Genomic DNA, 13,936 nt, shown 5'->3' on the forward strand with positions numbered 1-13,936 from the left:
ATGGTTTAATCAAGAAAACATTGCATTTGAGAAGGATCCAGCAGGGTGCGTAGTGATAGGAAAAGGTGGAATGACTTTAAGCTGAAGGGGGGTAGATTTAGGTTAGATATTATAAAGAAATTCTTTAAGAGTGGTTACCCAGAGAGGCTGTGGACTCCTGATCCCTAGAGTCATTCAAGGCCAGGCTGGATGGGTCTTTCTATAACCTGGTCTGGTGGAAGTGTTCCTACCCATGTCAGGGGGCTTGGAACTAGAGGATCTTTAGGATCCCTTCCAACACAAACAATTCTATGACTTTTTACAAATCTGGAAGTTGGGAAACTGGGGTAACTGGGAAACATATTTTGTCAATAAACTGGAAAACATACTTTCATGTGGAACACCTAGAAAATTAATTTATGATACAGATTGTAACTTTGTTTTGTTGTTTATATTTGTTTGGCTAAGATTTCTTTTTAGCATTCAAGTACAATATGTATCATTCAATCAGGAATACACTACAGAAAGAATCTTGTTAAAAAGAACAACAACAAAACCCCCAGGAGACATCTAGGAGAAGCCGCTCTGCTCAAGAGAAATTAAGCTGCCTTTCCTATTTGTTTTAGATTCAGTCCATTGCCTTTTATCTGCTCATACCGTTATCTCCACTTTTTAATATAATTTCTACTCTATTTGTATTATGAAAATTAATTTATCACAGTTATATTTCACTGTGGCCTGTGTCTGTGGTGGGTTAACCCTGGCTGGGTGCCAGGTCCCCACCAAATCTGTTCTGTTATTCCCCTCCTTCACTGAACATGGAAGAGAAAAGGAATGAAAGGCTTATGGATTGAGAGAAGGATCACTCACCTGTTACTGCCATGGGCAAAACAGAATTGGCTTGGGGAAATTAACTGAATTTATTACCAATCAAATCAGACCAAGGTAAAAAAATCTTAAAACATCTTCCTCTCACCCCTCCCTTCTTCACAGGCTTATCTTTACTCCCAAATTTTCTACCTCTTCTCTCCCTTAGCAGCACAGAGGGATAGGGGTTGAGGTCAGTTCATCACATGTTATCTCTGCTGTTTCTTCCTCCTCAGGGGGAGGACTCCTCATACTCTTCCCTTGCTCCATCAGGGGGTCCCTCCCACAGGAAAAAGTTCTCCATAAACTTCTCCAACATGACTCCTTCCCACCAGATCCAGTTCTTCATGAACTACTCCAGCATAGGTCCATTCCATGGAGTGCAGTCCTTCAGGAACAAGCTGCTCCAGTGTTGGTCCTCCACGGGGTCAGAAGTCCTGCCAGCAAACCTGCTCCAGCATGGAGGTCCACAGGTCCTGCCAGGAGCACGCTCCAGTGTGGGCTTCCCACAGGGTCACAGCCTCCTTTGGGCACCCGCCTGCTCCAACGTCAGGCCCTCCACAGGCTGCAGGTGGATTTCTGTGCCACCGTGAACCTCCATGGGATGCAGCGGGACAGCTTCACCAGAGTCTGTACCACAGGCTGCAAGAGAATCTCAGCTCCAGAACCTGGGGGACCACCGTTTCTTCTTTCTTCACTGACCTGGGTGCCTGCAGAGCTGTTGCTATCACACATTCTCACTTTCTCTAGCTGTTGATGCTATTACATTATAACTTCTTTCCCCTTAAATGTATTATCCCAGAGATGCTACCCCATCACTGACAGACTTGGCCTTGACCAGCAGCAGGTTTGTCTGGGAGCCAAGTGGAATTGATTTCATTGGAGATAGGAGAAGCTTCTGGCAACTTCTCACAGAAGCCACACTTACAGACCCCTGTCTACCAAAACCTTTGCATACAAATTCAACATAGTATCAAAGAAACACTGGCTACACTTAATGAAAAAATATTGCATTATTTTAGGGTAAATTATTAGTTAAAAGACTAAAGAAAAACTTCAATGGTGTTGAAAGACCTTCATGTATCACTGAACAAAGGATCATTTATTTGTCTGTTTCAGTTTGAGAATTGGATTTCCAAATCAGCTTTTTTGGCAACAGCACAGCAGCTATGCTGAACAGCTCACTGGCTAATACTGACGGAATGCCATATCAAAAGATCATTACAGCATGACCAATAAATCTGTTTTGCAGATAGTTTGTGGACTCAATTCATCCCTAGCATAACTTCACACTGGAGAAGGAGATAACATTTGCCTTTTTGTATTTGTGCGTTATCAGATTAAGGAAAAACATGTTGAATGTTTTTTTTCTTTATGAGTTTCAAGAAAAAGAATAAATGTTCTCTTTGAGCTATGAAGTGTGCACTCATCATTATGGTCATTTTGGGGTTTGTATGTAGCAGTGTTTAAGAAATATATGAGACAAAATATTAGAAGATACAACTCTCATGTATCTAACAAGCTGACTTTAACTTCAGGATGCAACATGGTATTTGTGTGATACCCATACTAAGTACCTTACTAAGTGTGGTAAGAAGGTAAGAAGGTAACCAGGCCTTTTATTTCTTGCTCCCTCTTCCATCTTTTGATACAGGATTTATCTGAAATTACAAATGCTACTTATCTGAAATTACAACAATGTTTGAAGTAGTTTCTCCAAAGGCTTAAATACATTTTGAAAACAAATTGTTTGTTGATAAATTTTAGAACTTTCAGGCAAATGATTCTGTAAGCATGAGTGTGTAATTCTTTGCAAATGAATTGATTCAACTACTCTAAATGCTATGGAAGTTAATGACTGATCAAATGACTTCAGTAAATGACAAATGGAACCTAAAGGAGAAATATTTCTACAGATAAGTTAGGTTCTTAAAACAAAATATAATAGGGAAAAGCAATCCATAAAAGAAAAAAGGTGGTCTTCTCATGTAAAATCTAGAGGGGTTGTTACATTTCTATAACATCTGAGGATGAATTTGCATTCAGTTATCACAGATACATTTTGCAGGTTCAACATGTCAACCTTCCAACTTTCTTGACATTCATGCTTTCTAGCATAAAAATTCAAAAATTCTTCAAGCCTCATCTTGGAATTCCATTTTACAACTTCTAGATGACATGAAGAATTTTCAAAGCTTTGGCTTTGGCTTTGAAAGTGTTACAAGGTACAACACTAGAATGACTACGTCTTAGAAACACAGTGTGCGGGAGAACTGGAGTGTTGGTGTGAAAGTTTACGTGTCCTTGTGTAACAACAAGGGATTTCTAGTGTACCATCTAACCATGTGAGTGCAGTCTCTATAAAGATGTTTTACTGCATCAGCTCAGTTGATTTCATGACCGAGAAACATAGAGATATATGTGATTTTCAAGTAGCAAGATATTGTACAATGTAATGCTTTAGAAAAGAGGATTCAATAATTTGCTGAGGTTTTGTAATATTACCTATAACATAGATGCTGTGGCTGATTTAAATATGCACCTTCTACCAGCTGGTAAATATTTCTTGTGCATATTATTGGCCTCTTTTTATCTTGTTTGCTTCCTTCTTGTCTGCCGTTCTGTCTGTGTCCCAAGAAGATGAGGGATAGGATATGGGTATACCATAAGAGGAATATTGCTCTGGAGGTTGCTAACAGGCTCCAATCTTGACAAGAGTGAAATCTGAACTTAATTTTTCGTAAGTGCTATGGGCTATATTCATAAAAATGCAAATGTTTGGGGCTCTGATAGACATAACTTCCTGCAAAATGAAGAGAAATTCATTCATCCATTTTAATTTTTACAAACTCATTATTCTCTGCCAATAATGGCTCATTCTGATTTTGTTCTACGTAATAAGAGGGAGTGGGGGCACAATTATATTCCTCACACCAGATTTGGGGCCACAATGGTTGTAGTGTTTTAGTTCTTGTTGCTGTTATGTTCTACTACTGTGTTAAAACCACGCAACCATTTGAAAACAGATTTGACCACTTATTTCTGTAACTATACAATTATGATTTCAAATGTACAGTATACTAAGCCTAGCTGAATAGCATCTAACCTATTTTCAACACTAGGAAAAGACTAGGAAATGGAGACACAGAAGGAATTGATGGATTCAAGGAAGAAAGCATTCTAGTATGTAAGAGCTTGTGTCCTGCTAGTGAAACATGAGATGAAAGACCATAATTTCTTACTTCACAGGTTAGTTCTGTTTTGTTCTGAATTGCTTTTTTTTTTTTCTTCAGAAGCAAACGTGTCCTGTGACTGTTTTAGCCCATCTATATTTTCTGCAAATACTAGATTAGTATGCAAGAAATCATACAAATTTCCCTGCTTTACAGTCCTAGGAGGAAGTCTTTAATTTTTATTCACCATGCTATTAATGCTACACTCTCATTTATTTATTTGCTGCTATATACTTTCACACAATGGTCCCTATGGTAATGTTCAATTTCTGAGTTTCTCATAGTACATCCTTGCACCTCTTTCAGTGTATTTCCATGGGAATGGAAATCCGTTCTTTTTCTACAAGGAAAAAAAAAGATGCAAAGCTGACAGGAAAAAAAAAAAAAAAAAAAGGTCCCTCCTTTCTGGGACTCTGCTAGTCTTCCTAAATTTGATCCAGGTCCTAAGTCAGGTGTCTAGGTGTCTTCCCTCTTTTATTTTCCTATGTTGCTGCTCCAGTGACCTGGCACCACTATGTCTCTCTCTGTAGCTGTTCACATTTAGATGTGGAAGCGAGGGGCTAGTCTCAGGCTTTTGAGGTCCCTGCAAACTATCAGAACAACTCACTCCTCAGGAGCTGGTACTGAGCATCAGCATGCCATTCCTAGCAGCCCTGCTGATTGTTTTCCATTAAATAATAGTTACTCTTGGAAAATATACCTCCTTAATATAACTGGAAAATAATTTATAGTGTTTATTAAGCAGGTATTTTTAATGACCAGACTGCCTTTTATATACAACCAAATCTTCTATCTATATTGTCTTACCAACGACTTGAGTTAATGAGATATGTGTTGTGTTACTGTATGCCTAATATTGTGTATAATAAGTCTCAAGTACCATTCTAATGATGTTTAATTAGGGATGCTGTGAGATACTCCTGTATAATTCAAATACATCCTTTAGTGCACTAAATAATGAGATTGATTTCTGCTAACCATGACTCCACACTATGGACATAAAATCTATTGATTTAATTTAATGTTTTGAATCTCAAGTCACTAAAAAGTCTTAAGATGTAATTGTCTTACTTTTTTTCTTTATTCTTCTCTATTTAACCTGAAGAATTCTTTTGTTTGTATCAGTGTTTGTGGTAACCTACTAAATTTTCTGTTCTTGCATAGAGTTTTCTTTCCTGATCACTCTAATTTTCATTAGTGTGCTTATTTGTGGTAACCTTTACAGATGTGTTTTTATTCACTCTGATATAACAAGGGATCTTCCTCTTCTCTTAAGTAAATATTTGGAAATAATTCCTAAATTCTTTAATGATTACCTTCAAAATGGTCATATTCATATGTTTTTCATTATTCTGGAGACTGTCTTGTAAATTAATAAAATATCTGCTTCTCTTTTTGAGCATATGGAACATGAGTTGATATTTTTTCTTAGGACTCAGACTTCAAACACTAGGATCAAAACATAAATTTTGTTCATTTGCTCAGTTTCAAATGGGAAATTCCCTGAGCCTTTCCCTTCCAGCAAAGAACAGCAATACCAGCATTACAGACAGTTATTTTTTTATTACTATTTCTTTTTTAGCTTTGGTTTGAAAGCTTTTCTCTGTAGTGCTCATATTTTTTGAACTACTGTACCACCTCTTTCAATTTTTTCGTATATTCTCTTCAAAGCTTTGCTGCTTTGTGTGTGAAATTCATCTATCTTCTGACAAAATTTAGGTGTTCCATTTTGACAGTTTATTCAGTATATTTATTATCTTCTGTATTAATTAATTTGCTTCCTACTATTCTTGCGTACTGTATTTATTTTCCCTTTTTTTAATATTATGAGGTCATTATTTAGTCCAGTCTAATATTCTATATTACAGTGTGCCTCTAAACTCTCAGAAGTGTTTTCTGTTATGCATGTGCAGTTTATATACAATATCCAGGGTTTCTAGTGTGCAGCATTATTCTTGAACATGTGTACAGATAGAGTCTGTGAAGAATCTTACATATATTCTGATGTTTTTCACAGAATCACAGAACCACAGAATGGGTGAGGCTGGAAGAGACCTCAGTGGGTCACTCAGTCCAACCTCCCTGCTCAAGCAGGGCCATCCTAGGGCACATGGCGCAGGATTGCATCCAGACAGTTCTTGAATATCTCCAGTGAGGGAGACTCCACAACATCTCTGGGCAATCTGTTCCAGTGCTCAGTGACCTGCACAGAAAAGAAGTTCTTTATATTCAGGTGGAACTTCCCGTGCATCAGTTTCTGTCTGTTGCCTCTTGTCCTATTGCTTGGCACCACCAAGAAGAGCCTGGCTCCATCTTCCCCACACCCTCTCTTCAGATACTTGCATTGATGAGGTCCACTCTGAGTTGCCTCAGGCCTAACAGACCCAGCTTCCTCAACCTTTCCCAATGAGCAAAATTCTCCTGTCCCTTAATCATCTTTGTAGCCCCTTGTCAGACTTGCTCCAGGAGCTCCTTGTCTCCTTTGTCCTAAAGAGCCCAGAATTGAGCACAGGCCTCCAGATGCAGCCTCACTAAGGCAGGATCAACTCCTCTGATCTGCTGGCAATGCTCTTCCTAAGGCACCCCAGGATACCATTGGCCTTCTCAACCACAAATTCACACTGGGGGCTCATGGACAGCTTGTTGTCCACCAGGACCCCTAAGTTCTTCTCTGCAGAGGCTGCCTTCAAGCAGGTCAGCCACCAGCCTGTATGCTGGTGAATGGGGTTATTCTTCCCAGGTGCAGGACCCTGCATTTGCCTTCATTAAAATTCAGACAGTTCTCTGCACATCTCTTCATAATCATAGTTAGAAAGCTTATTTAAAGCAGCAATAATAAGCCATATTCCTTGAAATTAAGTTTTGGGAAACACTTTAAAGAGTGAAAATGCTGGGACTTTACCCTTAGTTATTTTTTTGTTTAGTTCTACTCTCTAGAGTAGTGAGCTGCAAGCAAACTTTAGAAAAAGCTTTCTATGAGCTCTCAAATCTTCACCTTTCCATGAAGAAAAAAAAATAAAAAGGAAAAGTGTTTCTAAGCTTGTTGATTACATATATATGTTCCTGTTCTTGTGTTTATATTTTTTTATTGGTGGGGAAGGATGCCAAGGGAAGGCTAAGTCAAATGCCCTCCAACACACTTGCAGTGTTTCTATCCCCGTTTTTCTGATACAATTTCTTAGGGAAGCCTTAAATCTTTAGATGACTGTAGAAGGAGGCATTCAGGAGTTCCTAGGCAGATATAAGCACTCAAGCAGATGCCTGTATCTTCCTTTCATTTGGTGTGCAGGGCTGCAAGACCAGCTCCGATCAGACAATGCACGTGGGGCTGGGTATTCTTGCAGCTGTCAGGCTGCAGGAGAATCTACCTCCATGGTTTTTGTAAAGAAAAATGCTTGATGTTTGCATGTTGTACTTAACTGAACCTCACTTAAACATTCTGCCTGGCCAGTATAACCTCAAGTGTATAATTCTGCCAGAAAAACTGTAATCCTGGTGAATATTGGTGTGGAAATACATGAAAGAAAATAATTATACCAAATACTTTTTAAAATATGCTTATCTTGATGTACAAGCACATTATTACTTGAGTCCATGAAAATATTTGCCGGGAAGAATTTAATATTATAGAAGAACAAGAAAAATCTTTACGCTAACTTTTTGGTTAGACGTGCAGGACTTAATTAGCCCGTTTCGGATTTGGATTTTTTGGTTGTCGTTTTTGGTTTTTTGTTGTTGTTGTTGTTGTTAGGTGTGTTTGTTGGTTTGTTTGTTTTTGCAAGGGATTAAATTCTCTTAAATAAAGACCTATGGGAAATGAAAATAAGTCAGCTAAGAAGTCCATGGAATTATACAAGCTTTTTCATTAAAACGTATCAAGTAAATAAGACAATAACACAAAATTTCATTTATTGACAGTGACAGCAGGCTGTGACCAGGTAAATGGATTTTGTGGTATAATAAAACTGAATACCAGACACAGTTTCAAGCTTAATATTGTAAAAACGTTATATCATAGGCATGTTGTATATGTTTGTAATTCTCCCTTGCTTTCTCTCCACATTTAGATCACAGATGCTTATTCTTCAGAGATTTGTTCTGAGATGAGTTAAAGACCAGTTTTCCTTAAGCTGCAATAAGATCATGGCACTTAACTTCTTAAAATCTTATGAACTCATTTTACTTTTATTGTCTTCAATTGTGTTTTAGAATTGAGCAACACTAGCAATTTACTGCCTTGTGTTGTCCTGTGCAGAGACTAAGGTTAACACTACAAATCAAAAATGACTGTTTCTTTTCTTTCTCATTGTCATGTGCGCTTTTTTTCACTTAGTGAGGTGCATTTTAAATGACATATTTGCCCTACTGAGAGCTGCAGGGTTCTGTAAGCTCTGTATTGAAACCCACGTCTTCATCATTATCTCAGTTCCAAGTATTCTCATAATCACAAATGTAGCAGGGTTTCTGTTGCAGCAAAGATGAATAAATCAATCTCAAGTGCTCCATTACCAAAAGTGAAAAAAAAATCTCCTTATTTTTTAAAACTTTAAGATAATTACCTCTATTCTGATTATCTGAATACATTGATTAATTGCTAGTAAATGAACACTACCTGAAAAATTACGGCTGTTCAAAGTGCAGTTACTTTTTAAGTGTATTTAAGGAGAGGAATCACCATCATGTCCACATGCATCTCTCCTCCATATAACTCCTCATAATACCAAACCAAATTAAAATTAAATAAAGCAGAGTAATTTCAAGTTGAATACTATTTTTCAAATTCCTCCAATGCTTTAACTAGCCCAGGGGAACATAACTGCTGTATTTACAGACACAGTTGCTTTAGTATCTTGAGATAATTCATTGGAAGGTTTTCACTTGAGGACAGGGAGTTTGAGTTCCAGTTGTAGTGAGTACAGTGGAGTTAATAGACATGATGTTTCCAGTCAGAGTGTCCTGCTCCTATTGCTTTGTAGACCAGAGAGTGCATTTCTTTGGGTAGCACAAAGTGAGGTGGAGTCTGAGTCCAAGACTGTGTAAGCCTGTGTATCAGGAGCCTGCAGGTGTGGAAACAATTCTTCACAGTGAGCAAAACTCAAAACCTGTTCAGGAATGATTCATGGCTTCTGTTTACCACCACTCCTGCCTCTGCTTTACATACAGCAGTTTCCTTTGAGAAATGGTTATCTGACAAAGCTGAGGTATATTACTTACTAAAGAATTTCTTCCCCTGATCCTCTGGTATTTAAAATCATAGTAGTTGATGCATATATAGTTTGCTTTATGCACTAACAACAATGTGTAATGCCTCTAATATAGTCTTTTTCTCTATTTATAGTCTCCTACTGCAATCTTAAAAATATATGATAGAATACTATTCACTCCATCCTAGAAACATATTCTTTTTACTGTTTGGTAAAAACATATGCTGTAGGGTTCATTTATGCACTGATGGTTGACAACTAAGACTCTGCAGGCAATACGTACTTACCATGCATTTCTTCAACATTGCTATTTCAATTTGCAACTTCTACTTTTATCCTTATGAAAATACTTGTACAGAAAATGAAGAGACTGGTTCCTTTCTTGTTCAGTTCTGTACATCAGTGTTTTGGCAGTAAGGAGTGACACAGACTTTAATGCGTAGGATAGACAGCTTTTCTTAAAAGAATGACCAATACATACCATAACTGGCAAAATGCTTTTTGCTGCCTTCTCTCTCATCTTGATTTTTATCAGTGTGAGTTCTTAAATATTAAAAACCTTTAAGTATCCCTCTTTATTCCTTCCTTCCTTCCTCCCAACTGGGTTCTGTACCATGTCTCCTACCAAGTCAGATCATCTGAATATCTTGGCGAAAGGAGGATATGCTCTTTTAGGTGCATGACTGTCTTGAAATACAAGTGGTTCCAACAGAACCTTCTCCTTCAACAAAGGAGAATTAGTACTGAACTAGAAAATCTACCACATGTGAGTGTAAGATACTTTTTTAACCTTGATTCTAAAGGTTAAGGTGTTTTTGAAGTTGGTGTTTTTCCTTTCATGACTAGGAAATAGGTGCATTAATTGTACTAAATGACAACTCTATCTCTAAGAGACACATAGCAAAACATAATACATTTTTGTATTTTGTATAGCTGTGTAATGGTCTAGTTAAATACAGTATAATTATTAATGTTTTGGGGTTCATTGCAGCAGCATTCATATACCTCCTGTAAATATTTTTCACTTAGACACTTCCTTTTCACTTATAAAGGGATGTCAGTTATTGATTGTTCCTAGAGATGAACATGGAATTACCTTTATGTTAGTAATGATTATTTCACAGTTTACTGTGTTTGTAATTTCAAAATAAATAATGCAGTTGCATTTTGTTCTCTTACAGGAGTAATTAACTACCTCTACACAGTGTTTCCATAGCACACATCTGCCAGTGATTTAGATTGTTTGTCTACTCATGCTATAACTGACAAGGAGTAGGGAGAAAACATCTGTCATCTAATTTATTTCTCATTGCATTATGTATATAAAGTAAATGTTGGTTATGCATTAACGTTAGTGAGATAGAAAATTTCTTTGCATATTTTTTTCTGCTTCTAAACTGTCATTTTTATAGCCTTATGCTTTGGAAGATAAATAAATGCCTTCTACGCCTGTAGTATGAATTTCAGAGATATTTTAGAGGGAAAGAGCTAACAGAGCCACATTCAACGCATCTACCCTGGAAGATTTGTCTTATTTGTAGCAAGTGTAGTATGAAAAAGAAGTGAAAATGATTCACTTCTCGTAGGGAAGTAGATAATATGTTGTCCTGTCTTACAGTCAGTAAAGGTTAATCCCAGCATTTCTGTCTGACAGCTGCCTACATCTTCAGGCATTAACTGGTTAAGCACTGGTCTTTGAAAATTGAGTTAATGTTTCCATATAACTTATTTCCCACAATAAGTTTAACACACTATATGAATTAAGTTTCACTTGCCTTTCTGTTTTGTGGTTTCACAATCCTTCCAGACCATCATTCAGACTGACTTTAACATATTCTTGATTTTGGTTCAGATCTGCTGTCTGGTTTTATGATTGGCTTCATGAAAGCGAATACACACAGTGAAAGCCTTCACTCCTTTTTGTTTGAGCCTTGAAAGTTGCCTACCTTTAATTGCTCTGTAACAAAATAAGCAGTGAACTTCTAATGCCAAAAGGATAATAGCAATATTCAGTGGTATTTACAGGACCTTTTGTTTCTTTTTATCTCAGTACGTTTCTAATTATGGTTTTTATTTATATTATAGAAGAGCTGAAGAACTCCAATTAGGAATAGGCCTCTTCTGTATTAATGTTCTATGGAAAAAGAATTGTGCTATGCCCTGAGGAGTTTACAGTTTTATTTAACTCACAACAGAGAATTAATTTAATTAGTTGAAAGAATAGCTATTATTAAGTCTATTGTATCAACCTGTATGATTTTAACTGTGGTGTTTTATGATTTACTTTTATATATAATTTTAAAATCAGATGGCCAAGGTATGAGCCTCACTTTGGTCATTTTTATCCACCCTACCCTCCCCTACTCCAGAAGATTTACTTCTTCAAGTTAGAGAGAGAAGCTTGAAAAAATGAGTTTTCATGGCTGCAGTGAAGAATGAAAAGAAGAAAACTTCTGGACATTTTGAAGACTATTTCATGAGATTAGGGTCTTTGAATTTTTGAGTGTTTATGGCTTGCAGTAAAGTGAAGAATTCATAGCTCAGGTTGGCTAAGCAGAGTTACATAATACTGAGTAACATAAATATGGGGATTTTTGCATTTATATTTCCAGGACTGTTTAAAAAGTTGGTCAATTTCAATACTTAGAAAGATGGCACACATACAAAATAAAAATTCAGACTGCCATTATTTTTAAACATCATTCATATGCCATCAGTATGTCATTCTCTTTCAAAAGGGTTTCACCAAAACTCTAGCTCTTACTTGTAAAAATACAACTATAGTGTGGATCAGGAAAATCTCATGAGCAACAGAAAATGGATGTAGGAAAAAATACAGTATGTAGAAATCTTAATTTTGTGGCAGAATCATTCGACCATTTCCCCAATACTACTGGAATTTTTCTCCTTCTGCCCTAGGATATGCAGTGAGCAGTGGAGCCAGAACTATGTCTCAAAACATATCCAGATGTCAAAACATCTTGTCAAAACATCTTGTGGTGAACTGTTTTGGATCTAAATATTCCCAATGAATATTGTGCTATGCACAGAAAAATTAATATAATAATCAAAGTCACTGAGATATTGCCTTTTTTTTTTTTTTTTTTTTTTTTTTTTTTTTTTTTTTTTTTTTTTTTTTTTTTTTTTTTTTTTTTTTTTTTTTTTTTTTTTTTTTTTGCTATTTCTGGATAGATGATGAATTATACCATAGTCTTAGTAGAAACCACGTTATTTTCATTTAGCACACTGATTTTGTTCAGATTCTGTACTAAAAGTGTTATATTACAATTTTATTATAATAGAATAGGTAATTTTGCCAGGCTAATTGAATGCAGCCAACTAATTTATTTGAATATTTCTATCATTTGCATATTTACTCACAAAAATCTGTTTATGTCTGAAAGCAATGATACTGACATAATCACATAAAGTAGTTTTGTTGTTATTGTTATAGCTATTGTTGGTGTGGTTGTTATTATTATTATTATTATTATTATTATTATTATCTCAAATTTGTATTACTAATACCCCAATTACAAACCAGAACCTTGCTGTTCTAATTTTTCTATAGCAAACCATTAGAAATTAGGTATATAATCAAGACAACAGATGTATAAAGATGGTCAGGAAAATACAAAGACTCAATTAACAACTGTAAATCAACTTAAAGTGCAGTGGCCCCTAGGCATTTTTTTCCTTTTTAATGAAAAAAACATTTAAATAAACCTCATCAGCATTTTACAGCAAAATTAACCCTTTCTTCTTTCATAATAAGGAAAGGTCTATGAGACTTTCTGACAATGCTAAATATTTCCTTAATATAAAGAGTACAGTTGTCAAGAAACTATGGTATGTCATGGAGCTATCTTCTATCAAGAAAATGTCCCTAGATCAAATGTCAGAGTAAATATTGAAGTTAAAGGGCTTGACGCTTCTGCTAATGCAGTATAGACCATAAATGGCCTTTTTTTTTATCAGTAATATAGGCTACTATAATCTATAGATGGGTAAAAGCCACAGGCAAAACAGTACAATATTTTAGAAAGTACAAAAGTGAATTTTCATATCACATGTCGCATATATCACATATCGCATATATCACATATCACATATATCACATACCTTAATTTTTTTTTTGGGCAATGCAGCATCCTGGTTCTGCATCTTTTGCTAAAAAACAAGATATCAATTACCTATATCTTAAGTGTCCTATTGAACATTTTCTGATGGAATACAACCATAGAATTGCTTTACAGTAGACATAATTAATCAGTTATGACTATAATAATATATGTCCATCTTATTTTTCTCTCTTAGAGAGAGAGAAAAAGGGGAGGGGGGCAGTGAAAATAAAGAAGACAAAGATCAAGAAAGGTTCACTAGAAAAAGAAGTATAAAGTAGCATGCAGGCTTGCTTTCTTCAGTGCTGCTCCTAATTATTAATTTATAAGCTCTTCTTTTTTGTTTGTCTTAGCCCTTTAGAACTAATCATATAACCTGTTACTCTGTGTTGAAGAATTGTACAAAATTGTACTGCATGGTTAGCTTTTCTATTTAGGGATAGTTAACCTTTATATTTAGTTGAAAATTGACAGTTTGTTCTTTTATCTGAGACAGTAATTTTTTGTCCTTTAGGACACACTCTAGTTCTAC

Source organism: Empidonax traillii, unplaced genomic scaffold (assembly GCF_003031625.1).
Source record: "Empidonax traillii isolate 1590-97213 ecotype Southwest subspecies unplaced genomic scaffold, ASM303162v1 scaffold493:size717247, whole genome shotgun sequence".
Taxonomy (NCBI): domain Eukaryota; kingdom Metazoa; phylum Chordata; class Aves; order Passeriformes; family Tyrannidae; genus Empidonax; species Empidonax traillii.